Source organism: Astyanax mexicanus, chromosome 18 (assembly GCF_023375975.1).
Source record: "Astyanax mexicanus isolate ESR-SI-001 chromosome 18, AstMex3_surface, whole genome shotgun sequence".
NCBI lineage: Eukaryota > Metazoa > Chordata > Actinopteri > Characiformes > Acestrorhamphidae > Astyanax > Astyanax mexicanus.
In genome coordinates, this window is record NC_064425.1 from 17198959 (window position 1) to 17213492 (window position 14534).

General features: G+C 39.0%; 1 protein-coding gene across 1 annotated transcript in view; it reads left to right on the forward strand.

Annotated features, from left to right (window-relative positions):
- Positions 1-1483: 1483 nt before the first annotated feature.
- Positions 1484-14534, forward strand: part of LOC103021609 (pleckstrin homology domain containing, family G (with RhoGef domain) member 2) — a 67995-nt gene continuing 54944 nt past the window's right edge. The window contains exon 1 of the mRNA XM_049467296.1: positions 1484-2160. The gene's annotated coding sequence lies outside the window, so the exon portion shown is untranslated. The remainder of the gene's footprint in view (positions 2161-14534) is intronic.

Here is a 14534-nt window from a genome sequence, read left to right on the forward strand (position 1 = left end):
AGATTGGAAAATTGCACTGAGAAGTTTTCTGTTCCACTACCGGACCACTCCTCATGCAGTCACAGGAGTGTCCCCAGCAAAGATGTTGATGAACAGAGATCTCCGCGACAAACTGCCAAGCTTCACCAGTATGTCTGCTGACAGTGATGTTCCCCATGCAGCTGTGTCAGAGGAAATTCGTGACAAGGACGCTTTGCACAAGTTGAAACGAAACATCGCTGCTGATCAGCGAAGAGGAGCCAAGGATCAGGAAATAAATCCAGGAGACACTGTTCTTTGCAAGAACCTACACAAGTCCAACAAGCTAGACCCCAACTTTGAGTCACAGCCATATGGAGTCATCAGTAAACAAGGAAATGCAGTCATCATTCAACAACCCAACAGCCCACCCATAATGAGAAATGCTGCTCATGTGAAGAAGTTTTGCAGTGATGTCAGTCTCAGCGCCCCCTCCGTTCCAAATCCAGTTACCACACCAGCTGAGTCTGTTCCAGTCACCATTCCTACGCCCTCCTGTCCCCCGCCTTCTATAGATCCGAAGCCCATGACAGCGGTACCGTCACCTGATGTTCCTGTGAAGTCGACTCGTGTCCGGTCTCCACCTGTATGGCAGAAGGACTTTGTGATGTCTACCTGACGTCTGACTTTGGCAGAAGAAAAACAAAAACAGAGAAAGACTAATGGTTTTGTTGTTTAAGACGAGGGAAGGGAGAATTACTTTAGAATAGGTTTAGTTTGAAACGGATGTTTATTTTATTATTCTGATACAAAGGAAAGAACTTTTATGTTAACATGCTGAAATGTGATTAGTTTAGAATGCAGAGCTGATGTCGTATAAGTTAAGTTCAACGTAGTATAGCTACATTGACATAGATATGATTTATTTTCTTTAATTCTACCCCCAGGAATTTCATTATTGAAAAGAGGGAAGATGTAGTGTTCTTATAATAAAAAGTAACCTATCGCGGGATTAGAGTAGTGACGCACGTGAGATCACTAGCGAGACTGTAAGGATAGGGAGAGGGCCATTATGAACATGTATGTGTGCTAAGTTAGGTGTGTTTATTAAAAGCCTCAACAAACGGATACTACTCTCGTGTGTGTTATCACTAAAACACCACACGGCCCCTCCCGGGCTCCGTACGTTCTCCTTTAAGGCAAAAAACTTTTTTTCCTTCGATGTGAATTTTTGTCTTACTAAGCATTAAAATCACCAGTCAAGTTTTTTTATTCTTGTGTCCAAATAATCAGTGATTTTGCTTGATTTAAGTCTGCACAGTCTGCGTCAGTTTTTTTAGAGTGTTTTATACTATTTAAAATGTTTAAATTCTAAATTCGTAGGATAATTTTATAGGACTCAAATTAGCTCACCAGATATGAATGTGGTATAATGATATGAATCTTTTGAGGCTTGAATCGTTTCATTTGATTCACTCAAGTGAATCGTCCGCAGAAGACACACACACACACACACACACACACACACACACACACAGACGCTCTCTCTCTCCTATCACTCCTATGAGTGTGTCACACACAACTACCGCCTCAGGAGGACAGAAACAGAGAGCAGCTCCACGACTGCTGAAGTCTGTCCAGATGTGACGGTTCGTTTTTTGAGCGGTTTTGAATGCTTCGTTAACGTTACTGAATCTCTACTCAGAGAAAAACTAAGTTACTGCTATGAGGCTTGTTTTAGTTTTTAAACTGAATAAACTAGTCTCTTAGCTTTATTGAGGAATACTGGAGAAGGTTTCTCCACACGGGGGGTGAGGTTTGGCGAGTTTTCATCCAGAATTTCCTCCTCCTGATGGACTTTCCCCCTCAGTGATCCGCTGAGTGTCGTGTGACCGTTAGCTGAGCCGAGTCTGTGAGCTGACTCAGAGCGGAGATGTGGAGGAGAGCAGACCGCGCTGCCCGGCTTTCAGCACCGTGATTAGGGGCTGAACTCGGACCTGAGCGGAGGCTCCACACCCCCATAACTCCAGAACACGGTTACGGTGTTCAGTGAAGATATGAGAGATACTCACTAATGCGAAGCTGGACGGGTTTTCGGTTACCGGACGAAGCACGAAGAGTTTTTTAAACCGCAGCGCTGGAAACGGAGGGACTTCAGTATCAACGTTACCGTTGATGACTCCAGTTCACACACCTGTAAAGGTAAGTTAGTAAGTTGGACCGGACTTTGGAACTGGGGCAGACTTGTGGACATGTTGCTAGAGAGATAACCTTCTTAAATAAACAAACAGAGTATCTTGGGATGAAGAAAGTAAGCTATTTAGGGTGTTTATAGCCAGTTATATCTGTAGTAAATAGCTTTTAGTCCAAATAACCCAACCTCTGTATAACTAGCTATAGTCCTTACTAGGGGTGGGCGATATGGCTCTAAAATAATATCACGATATTTCAGGGCATTTTTGCGATAACGATATACTTGGCGATATAGGAAAACCAAAATAATTCATTCATTTCAGGAATATAGTATAATAGTATAACAGAATAATCATAATGTGGCAAAATGAATAATATAGCATAAAATAATATAAAGCAGCAAATAATATTGCAGAATATTTAGTGCATGCATATAAACTGCAAACTAAAACAATTATACAATAAATACACCTAAAGCTTCACAGTAAATAATAGACTACTTTTAAGACAGAACAGCCCTATTATCACGATATGGATTTTTAATATCATGATATTTCGTCACGATATATTGTATACTATATAATATTGCCCACCACTTCAATTTAGCTATCTAGTAATAACATCTATTTAACAGCTATCTAGCTACCGAGGTTAAATAAAGCTAAACATCTATTTTTATGTAATCTACTGTTAGTGAAAAAATAGGAGACCACTTAAAAATGAATGTTTTTTACCAAATTGAAAACCTCTGGAATATAATCAAGAAGAAGATGGATAATCACAAGCCATCAAACCAAGCTGAACTGCATGAATCTTTGCACCAGGAGTGGCAAAAGTTATTCAAAAGCAGTGTGTAAGACTGGTGGAGGAGAACATGTTGCCAACATGCATGAAAACTGTGATTAAAAACCAGGGTTATTCCACCAAACATTAATTTCTTAAAACTTTATTAATTTGAACTCGGAATTGTGAAAGATTGGTTAAGGGAGCATGAGATCATCATTTTCACACATGGATTGTTCTCCACAGAGGCCAGACCTTAACCTCATTGAAAATCTTTGGGATGTGCTAGAGAATAATGTCAAAGTGCCACACTTATTTTTAATATGATGCTACAAGGCATATCTTTGCCCATAATTCATACAAACGGATCACAATATATGTTAATTGTTGTTGTTTTTTTTTCATTTGTATGCAGATCTCTTATGTTAGGGTCATCATGATAAAGCAGTGGTGATTCAAATAATTAGTTTGTTATTAAAAAAGTAAAGGTCTTAAATAGTTGCCAAAGAAAATATCTCCCAGATGTTTGTGTAATTATTTTTCCTCCCCATATCACACATTCACACACTGTGCTGTAGTGATGCTCTCAGGATGTCCATTCTATGTTATATGTTACTTAGGAACATCAAGAGATAAATTGATGGAGTGATGTAAGGAGCTTTGTGTGACACCTTTGTCACCATGCATTCTTTTAAGTCACGGTACCACCACATAAGCTGATACATATATAATCACAACATGATGGTTAAAGGTGGTAATAATTATAATAGAACCAAAGGAATAGTTTCAATCAAGCAGTGGGTAACTGTAGTAATTGAGAGTGGTGAACAATAGTAGCAATAGGTGGGCAGCTGGTCTGACACAGGTAGCAGGAGCAGTAGATTGGATTTGGTTTGTTTAATGCAGAGAATGTGAACAGATTATCAAAGTGTGGCTAATGACCACAGAAGATGTAAATATAACTTAACTCATATCTTAAGTCAAAGGATAGAGTCAGAAGGTCAGAAACACTGGCTTCTCTTGACTCCACCATCCACAAGTCTAAATGATTGTGTGCAGCACCCTAAATGACCCTAAATGCTAAAGCCTGATTGGATTACACACACACACACACGCACACACACACACATATATATATATATATATATATATATATATATATATATATATATATATATATATATATATATATATATAAACAACATGATATTTACCCCACATTCTCTGGCTTGATTATTGACATGTAGGCTGTAACTTAGACGCTAAATCCTAAAGTCATATCCCTATTCATTGTCACCATATTCACCTCACATAGGTTAACAATAGGCATAGGCACCCTATAAAATCAGTGGTAGATTCATGTGAAACATTTGTGGAACATCAGGAACATTATGGAACAAGAATGCCATAGGCAGTGAACAGGAAAGCCATTTTTCATTTAGTTTCCTGTTTAAAATGACTGTTCTAATTACATTAGACATATTATATGATGTATAAAACAGCATGTTATTCATCGTACATTACTTACCTTTAGCTACAGGTTACATTTGACTTTTCTAATTGAATTATCCTGTTTGTGAAATCCCCCTATTGCTCAGTAACGAGCATCAGCTGAAAGGGCTCCACACAAGAGTTTCCTAAAGTGTCCCCTATCACCTGATAGCCTCTGAACAGCTAATATCCCCTGATATCCTCTCTATCTGCATTCTGCGTCCCGGCGCATTCTTCCCTGCGTGATTTATTACCCCAGTCTTAGCTCACAGTGCTGTAAGACATTTCACTGTAGAGCTCAGGGAGGCCTCTCAGCATCAGATGTGCTGTTAGATAAACGGAAAACGTGTGCTTAGCACTGGCTTTCTCTCTCTCTACGGCTCTCACAGTCTCCCCCCTTCTTGCTCAACCAACCTTATTTTCTTTAGCAACTGGAATGCTGGGTATTCAGGGTGAACAAATAAAACATGGCAATGAGTGCCGTCTGGTCTGCATTCAGTTGTTCATTACTCCGGCCTGTAGTACGTTATGTTATTAGCTGTCATGCCAGGCATGTCAATCATTACAACCACAGCAACACAAAAGACCTGTGAGTTAAACCATTTTAGGCAAGAACACGGTGCACCGAATGGGTCATTTGTCTAAATAACCCCACAGATTTGATCGTTATTCCCATTATAATGGATCATAATCCACATTTGTGAGAGATTCTTTACCATAGCTTAGATACACATGCTGTGAGTTGACGTATGTGCCAAGTCTGCCAAGTGCTATTTGCTAGAGCAGCAGCCAGCTTCTGTTTATTTTCTGTGTAAACATGCATTGGACCTTCTGGACACATGCATGTAGACCTTGGCTAAAGCATGACAGTGCCGGATTCTGGCCGAGCGTTCCTTCAAATATCTCTGTCATAGCAAAACAGTGCACTTGATCTCTGCAAATATGAAAGTTATGCCCCCCTCCAAGAGATTTCTGTCTTTTCCCAGCCACATCGTTGCATATCACACAGAAAAGAATATATCTCTTAAATATCAGCCTCGGGAGTTTTTGCAAGGAAAGGGTATTGTTTAGCCAGTCTGAGTCTTTCACGCAGAAGAATGGGGTTCGGAATAGGCCGTGCAATCTGAACTGAGAGGCAGGAAGTTGGACAAAACCCTCCCTCTGTGTTTGGAGTGTTGAATGTGAAGGTTACATGCTAGGCTGTGTTTGCTTTGAAAACCGGCATCCCTTTCACCTCTTCTGCAGGGGAAAGTGTCGGCCTGATTTTCAGAGATCGACCCCATCTCCTGAGCATGCACAGGGAATAGTCCTTATCCCCATTTCCTTTGCTGAACCCCAGCTACAGGAATGCGGCCTGATGAGCTTCCCAGTTGCATGCATAAGCTCCGTCAGCATGAAGCCAGACTATATGCATCTGTATTGCATCCTGCATTGCTTTATCAGGAGGGTGATTCACTTTTACAGTGAATAATCACCCACAATTCCAAGAAAACTATTTTTAGGCTAAGGCTGCGTGTATGTGCTTCATTTAGAAACTTGTTTAAGAACAGAATGGCTGTTTCCAAAATTATGGGGCTTCTTTTTTTGGCATCATAATGATTTATCAAGTAGCAAAACTGTCTAAGCAGCAGATCATAAGTTTGATCCCGAGTATTGTCATCTAGCTGTGAGTTCAAGAGAACACAGTGGGCCTTGATCTCATTGGTTGAGTAGGATGGCTCTCTATCTCTCCTCCCATTACTGAACTGACAAAATTGTATATATATTCAGGTTGGAATGCACAGCTGGTTTCTGTTATTCAGGATTGTTTAACTAGGCAAAGTGTTATTATAACAATAATAACATTATTACTTATTACACAAGTAGAAACAATAAGATAAGTCATTTAAAATAATCACTTGAGTAAACGTAAGAAAGCACCAGAAAATACAAGTCAAAGGAAACAACCAAATTGTCACAGTATAACAGACTGTGGAGCAGTAACAGACAATGAAACAAACCACTTATTGTACTCATGCAGACATCAACTTGAGAAAAGCTCATGTGTTCATTGTCATTGATCCCAAAACACATATTTTAGAATAAATATCATCCTATTGTGGAAAATCTTCAACCTTATTAATGTGATCAAGGGAAAGAGTAAGGTTTTCACACCTACCTTGTTTGCTCTAAACCTTTCAAATTTTCAGTTTGGTCTGTATGAAAATAGCAGGTTAACCATGAATAACAGTCCAGATTGAAGATGGTCTGATCAAAAGTTGTGTACTTGGCCATGATCAAATCCATGGTCCGGTTCATTTGCAGTGTCTTTCGAAATGATTACAGGAAGTTGCGGTAGGCTCAGGCTGTCATAACTTTTTTGCAAAATCAGACTCTCGTTTGCATACGTTTTATACTCAGCAATGTAGGCACAACATGTTAAGCTTGTGGTTCCTGTATTCACTGTAATTGTAGATTTACCCTTTTTTATTAACAGAAATAAAAGGAATCCGAGGGAAGTCTGTTATGGTCGGTGTGTAAAATTCCCTTACAGACAGCAAAGACACCAGTCTAGAAGCAGAAATACACATAATGTATGTTGAATTAATAATGTAAGATTAAAGGAATAATGTAAATGATTATAATGGTTGTTTGTTTGAGCTAGCCCTGCTACAGTATAGTACAATATACAGAGTAAAGTGAACAAGAGTACAGTGTATTCCTTATTAAAGCGCAATGTGCATGTTCTGTTCAGCTTGTACAAATGAGCAACAACTGATGTGAAACAGCAGAGCATGTCTAGGCCAATTGGAGCAGATCTTCTGCAGCGGTTTTTAGGCAAATGTCAGCAATTTTCTATCTTTTTATCAGTAAAATCCCACTGTCTTGCACCTCAGCTTCAATTTTGTGAACACCCCAGCCATGCTCCTGTCTGTGTATGTATAGTATTGCAGCGCCCCATGAACCAGAGTAACACAATATTCCCCCAGTACAGCCGCAGATGAAAACAAATAGATCAATGATGTGTGTATCTGGCAGACGTCCGGGTGAGTATTTAAATGTAGACAGTTTAATGTGGCCTCAGACGGACTGTTTCCCCCCTTGCTCTGACCTCTCCGAGGCCCCCTACTCCAACCCCAGCACGGACCACTAGCACTGGAAACCTTCCTTTCATGCCCCTCTCCCTCGTGCAGCGGCATTTCCGACCCCTCACACACAGGCAGCCTGCAGAGGAGAGAGAAGTTGGCTGCAGTTGAAAGGGTGGGCTAGTTTGGAGACTGGCGGGGGTTTTTGGAAGAAGCCTTCATTTTCTTTAATTTGCTTTTTTTTTTTAAAAAAAAAGGTTTATTCCTTATTTGCTTTGACAAGTCATATATAGAAACTGAAAATCTAAGCACATTTAGTGCACATAACAACAAAGCAACCACTCAAATACTTAAAAGACCATAATTGGTCTTTCTCTGTTTGGGTGGGTAGAATGGTGCTTCTCTCTCACATCACTTGGCATGAACTCAAACAGTTGTGCCAATATGGGGTCTGGCAGCTAGACTTGGTGGTAAGCATTCTATTCTTATTGTGTTGAGCTCACCAATGGTTTTAAATGTATTAAATGTGTTGGCAGTGATCCATCATGTGTCTTGATGTAAGCTTGTGTTAAGCTTCCTTCTTCCAATAGAGTAGCATATCTTGTAAAAACTAATAAATATAAAGATAACTGAAGCATTCTTAGTTTGGGTTTCCTTTTCTTGCACGAAATGTGTATAGAGTTTAGTTAACTTCAGTTTTTTTTCAACAGTTAGATAATTTACATCAGAAACAAAACAATAATAATTTCCACTCAATGATGCTAGTATTGCACTGGTTGTCTTGATATAGCTGTGCGTTTATGCTATCATGGGGTCAAAAGTAGATGTCTATCAACTTGCCCACAGCCCTTGAACAAATATTACCAAATGACTCAATGAAACAGAGTATATTAATAAAGGAGAAGCTTGTAAACTTGTCAGAATACAACTGGATTTTTTTTTTGAAAATTAATATTTTTGTTCTGCTCCATTTACTTACATGGGATTGTGCAGGGTTAAATGTTGTACTGCAGTCAGCCACCAGAGGGCTTAAGAGATGTTTTGGCTGTATCCACCCTACCACTAATGTACAGTCAAAGGATTTACTGGGGTTTCAACTTTATCCCAAATCTAACGCACACTATTCAGCCAATCAAGGGCTCCTGACATATGTTATTGGATTAGATTGGGAGAACCTGTAAAACTAAATGGTGCTTCAGATCACTTTAGGGCATATAAAAAAATTGTAGGAGATGTGTGGCAAGGCAGAAGCTTTTAAAAGTTTTAAGGAACCTTCATGTGATTAAATTTATGTGGTTCTGGTAAAAACACCTTGTAGCTCCTCCTTTTAAAGCTCCACTAGGCTCCCCCTACAGTTGTAGAGTGTAATAAATGTTTCAGGCCGATTAGTTTCTCTTTCTCGTTTTCTGGTTTTCACAGACGTATTCGGTCTCTTTCCAGCCTCTGCCAGAGTGTCTGTATGTTAGTTTGTAAAGAATGAACCAGTAGTCCTGTAGAACTGTTAGAACTAAAGGTCGGAAAGCAGGTCGCAGTTCTCGCGAGCGTTGGTCGCCTCGGAAAACTTACAGAGTCTGGTTTGAAGTCGGAGGAGCTCCGGCACAGACACGAGAGCACCGCTATTCCTCCTATTACACCTCAATGCAGCGCTGCAGTGAGTTTCAAGCTGTAATTTTACTCCTTTAAAAAGATAAAAAATCAAGGAAATCCTACCTAGTGCTGCTTAAAGGTTAAAAAATTATTGTCTGAATGAAATGTTCTAAAACAGTATTTTAAGCAGAAACTCTTAAGAGTGTTTGTGTTGGTAAACTATGACAGCACTCTTGTAAGGTCTGAGTTTGTATTTGCAGGTGTGTGTGTGTTTATGTGTCTCTGCTGACTCAAAACTGTACTGTCTGTCTCGTGAATTTGGAAGCATCCTCTTTGAGTCATCTGTCCCCACCCTGCCCTATTCATTTTAACACGCATACACACACACACACACACACACACTACAACTTGTCAGATCCCTGGTTGTCCCTGGTTGTGCCGTGATGTGTCACTGAGTTCCAGACACTGAGGTCTTTCCAGCATCTCTTGCTGTGTCTGGCTTTCACCTGTGTCTGAATCATAATCCCTTTAGCCACCAACTGCTCATCTTCATTTCCTTTTATCTCTTATCACTCATCTGTTATGTTGCCTTTCATTACCACTTAACTATTAACAATGACCATTGTGCTTTGTACTTTTCTTTCATTCACTGTTGTCTTTATTTTTCTAAGGTTTACCTTTAGCTGTTTTTAGACTGCCAGTTCAAATCTGATATTTGATATCTAGATTGTATCCAGACTTTCAATTTGTCTTTAGCATCACTCACGAAGTAACAAAAGATGCCCACTTGACCCAACAATGTGGCAGTTCCTCACGCATGCGTTGTTGCCACAGCAGACTACGCAGATAGGTTTGTGATGTCCAGACATGCAAATCCGATCTGCTAACTTACAAATTAATAATGCAGACATTCATTTAAAAAAAAAAATATTTTGACTATTTACCTGCTGTTTGCTGTTTGAATGCATCAAAGAGGTTTTGGCTTTAAAGGCAGTAGCATTACTAAAACTGAGTGCTGATTGGCTGACGAGCCGACAAGTCCATTGGCAGAGTAAAGCAGTTCACACTCACTGACACCAGGAATTTACAAGACTCTAAAACTGGAAAGCACTAAAACTGGAGTTTAAAATATTATAGCAGTGTTGAAATATTTTATGTTCTGTTGTTGAGAAATCGAGGGCATTTTTCTGTTTAAAAATAATGAACTGCTTGCACAATATGAACAACAGTTCCGTAAGGACCCATTTGTTTTGGAGTCTCTTACTAATCAACGTTTGTTCTGATCATCCAGTCAAACAGGGAGACTCTGTTCTGGTAGATTTTCCTAAAAATAGACTTTAACACATTACAGCAATGTTGAAATATTTTATCTTGTGAGTCGCTTGAAAAATATTTTCAGTATATTCAATTTCAACATCCGATCTCATAATCTGATTAACCTGAAAGTCATTATTTAGTGTCAGTGGTTCTCACAGTTCTGTGGTTGAACCATCAAATGTGCCTTTTAAACTCAAATTATCATAGAATTTTCAGTGACTCCTACTTTGAAATTTTACTAACATGCCTAAAGTCATGAGATATGTGGCAGTATGTGGCTGGAAATGATTGTGATTGGCTGTGTCTGGCTAGAATTTTTGTAGAATTGTCCCATCCACATTGAATGCACACACATATCCTGTGGTACAAGTGTAGTAGTTATTTTCAGCCTCCTTGAGACATGGCAAAAGATATAGGACGTCTTATTTGGCATGTTTGTGTAGTTTAATATTGTTTGTAAGTTTTAATTGAATTAATTTCATTCATGCGTACAAAAAAGGTATATTTAAATATATTCATAGTCTTTTAGAACCACCAGACATAATTGTGCTCAGATTTAGACTCAGTTTTAGATACAGACACTTAAAATTTTATTCTCCCAGTTTATGCGCAGCTAACCAGCTATATATAATTAGTCACACACAGAGAAACAAAGGGAATTTCCCTGGCAGTGAGAGACTCAAGCTGATACTGTTACTTCTCCACCCCCATTCATCTTTTTTTACAGTCCCATTCTTTACAGCAGCTGATGACACTTTTACAGTGCCTCGGGAAAGTTTGGATGTTGCAGCTTTTCCCGGTCAAACCCTTTCCCCCCTCTGCGCGCTCTCTAGGGTAATGACCGCTTGCTTTCGTGTGAAATTACGGCACGTCAAACACAAACAGAACTCAGCAAACACCGGACCTTCCCCTCCAGGCTGCTTATCATCATATCGTGAAGAGGTTGTTGTCCTTGTCTTGCTGAAGAGCTGTCTAGGAATGCCCCAATCTTTTCAAGGGAACCAATGAGATGTCCATGAGATCTTCACTTAGTGCTCTCATTGTTGTTCTTGAATTGATAGCAAATTACTAGGGGTGTCACGATTCTCTAAATCCTCGATTCGATTTTATTTCCGATTTTAGGGTCATGATTCGATTCGATTCTCGATTTTCTTTTTTTTTTATAGCAGAGAGGCCTATGCCAGTTTTAGATTAGTCTATGGTCATTCATTGGTTTGATCCATCAAATTTACAATATCTTATTTCAAAAAGTGGGCTTGATATAAGTGATGCAAAGTGATACAAGTGATCTGTAATACACCACATTAGGCACTAATGGTCAAATTTAAATAATTTAATTAAGATATATATGTAATGCCATCTAGTGGATGTTTTTGGTAGCAGCAGTGTGCACTATTAAAACAGCAATTGTGCAACATAAAACAAAAAATAAAAAAATACAGGAACAGTCATGTACAAAATAATAGAACAATTAGAGCCTTAACAAACTGAACTCTATCCTACTATAACAGTTAAACATGAAAAATAAGACTCAGTCCCTGAGAATGACAAGTTTTTTCTTTAACAAAGATATATTATTAACTTTATCTGAGAGAAAGATGCTCCTTAAGGTACCAAAACTATTAACATATTTGGGGCTAGACAAAACGACTGTTATTTTATATTTTCTCATCCAGAGAATGTCCACATTCTCTGGAGAAAGAGCTGCTCTTTGAGCAGTCACAATGTCCACAGCTTGTGCTGCGCCATTTGCGTAGCTTAGTGGGAGGGATCGTCGATCATGTTTTTGACTTCGATGCTCGAGACCATGACATAATTTCGATCGATTTCGATAAAATATCGAAATCGCGACACCCCTACAAATTACTGAAGCACACGACTGCTGCTGTTTTACACTAAAGTCTAAGGATCACTGTAATCTGCCAGTGTGATCCAAAGCTCCACAGCTTCAGAACATCATGTTTAAGAAGTGCTGAGGCATTGAAAGACATGAGAACAACATGAGTTTCTAGAGTGTCCAGCAGATGTTAACTTGAATACATTTGTTTAAACACAGAGTTCTCAAATAGATTATTTTTTTGATGGAGAGGATTACATTGTGAAGCCAATTGAAACATAGATTTTCTATTAGATAAACATGTTTCTTCTAATATGTTAAAAACAAGAGATACAGCCCACATCTGTTATGAGTAAGAGTCTGTATTTACAAGACCGAATAGGACTGATTTCAAGTACTATTGTGGAAAAACTGTCACTGATTGCCAGACTTGTTCTGGAGTATTGCACTCTAAATAAATGGTTCACAAAACTCATGGTTTAGTTTGGATCATGGTTGTTTAGACATGCATCATATATTTTTTTCAGATCTAGGGCGGTGCAAGTAATCATACTTTGATGTTATTGTAGTATGAGTTCTCACAATAACCACAAAGAAAGAGCAGCGATAACTCATTGAATTACATCAAATTCAAATTACTTAACCTGCATGCAGCAATAGAAGGAGCTCTTCACAATGTTATTAATAAAAAGACCAGCCATCGGCTGAACCCAGTGTTTTTTTTTTTATGAATAAAATACCATCCTTTAACAAAAAGAGCCAATCATTTTGTTGCTTGTGCTGCAAGTGGAGAAGGGTCAGCATGAAAGATGGAAAGCTCCCTTTGATGAGGAGACCTGTGCAAGTGCAGTAGCCATACCAGGCTGAAAAAGCATGATTTCTGTGCATTATTGAGCCAAACTATTCATGTTTTTGTCATATATTTAGATTTTTTTTGTATGAGTGGATATAATTGCCTGGTGATGTTGCAAAGATGACTGCTGAGCTGTATATAAAGGCTTTTGCTGGAGGTAGATTGAGGGAGGTAGAGGTATATGATAAACACACAACAAACTACTTCATAGCCTGGGAAAATATAAGATAGAAATTTGAGACAGTATTTTTAGCTTTTAGTTTGACCATTGTTTTGCGTTGCTTCTTTTATATAAGTTTATTTTGAACATACATTTTGACATTTTGCCTATTTAGTTTCCTTTGTTTTATTGACTCTTTATTCTGATACTGTCTGTGTGATGTTGTCTGAAGCAGATGATTAAGTTAGAGGAAACAGCCAATGCTAGGATGTTTTGTTTTATGCTTTTGTATGTGGTTTACTGGTTCAAAGGTTATGGGAAATCTCACACCTCAGAAAGAATTCTAACCAGTTATACTGTTTTATCCCACCTCTGCCCATCACAAAGAGAAGGCTACCAAACAAACAGGGAACTTCTCCAGCTGGTGTTTGAGTACCACATATGGTGTGGCCTACATTGCTTGTCTGCTTGTTTCCCCTCCCCTGCTCTACTCAAACGCAGGCCTGTCCTGTTCCTGCCTCGTTTTGCTGTGTGTAAGTGTGGGCATCCACTCCAAACCAGCATTTTCCATTGTTGTTGCCCACACCACAATAGAGGTCTTTTGTTGTTGGTGGGAATAAGGAGGAGGTTGAAGAGTCTGTTGCTGTGGGCCAATGAATCGGGGGCTAAGCCCACTGGGAAATGTGAAGGTCAGCTGGAAAAGAAACAATGTGGTGGTCCCTCTGTGTGCGGCCGGACAATGGACCAGGCAGACAGGCTGGTACTGACCCCTCCCTCACTGTCCTCTACAGTGGTTCCACTGTTTATTTTCGTGTGTTTGGGTTCCTTGCCGGTGGCTTCCCTCTGAGAGCGGGTCAACATCAAATGACAAACATCAAAGCGCAACCTTGTCCTTTTACATGGGAATGTGCATGCACAGACACAGTGTTTTTTTTAAATATATGGTCAGGACTTGGTGTTTTATTGTATATTTTACACATATTATACAGGATAGATATGCATGTTATTATATATAATAATAATTTTTCTCTACCCTCAATAAGTTGTAACAGACAGTGGCTAGTTAGAAAGGTTCGCATTTAAGATGAACTGGTCAGTCCTATTTAATATGTTTTTGAAATCAGAACATTTGCTGCAATAGTGTATATATCTGTGCATAAAGATTACATTACATTATTACATTACATTTGGCAGATGCCTTTGTTTAAAGCGACTTACAATAATGATGTACATAGAGTAATAGAAGTTCAAGGTTAAAAAAAAAACAATTTTTCACAGTGTTGTTAGTGG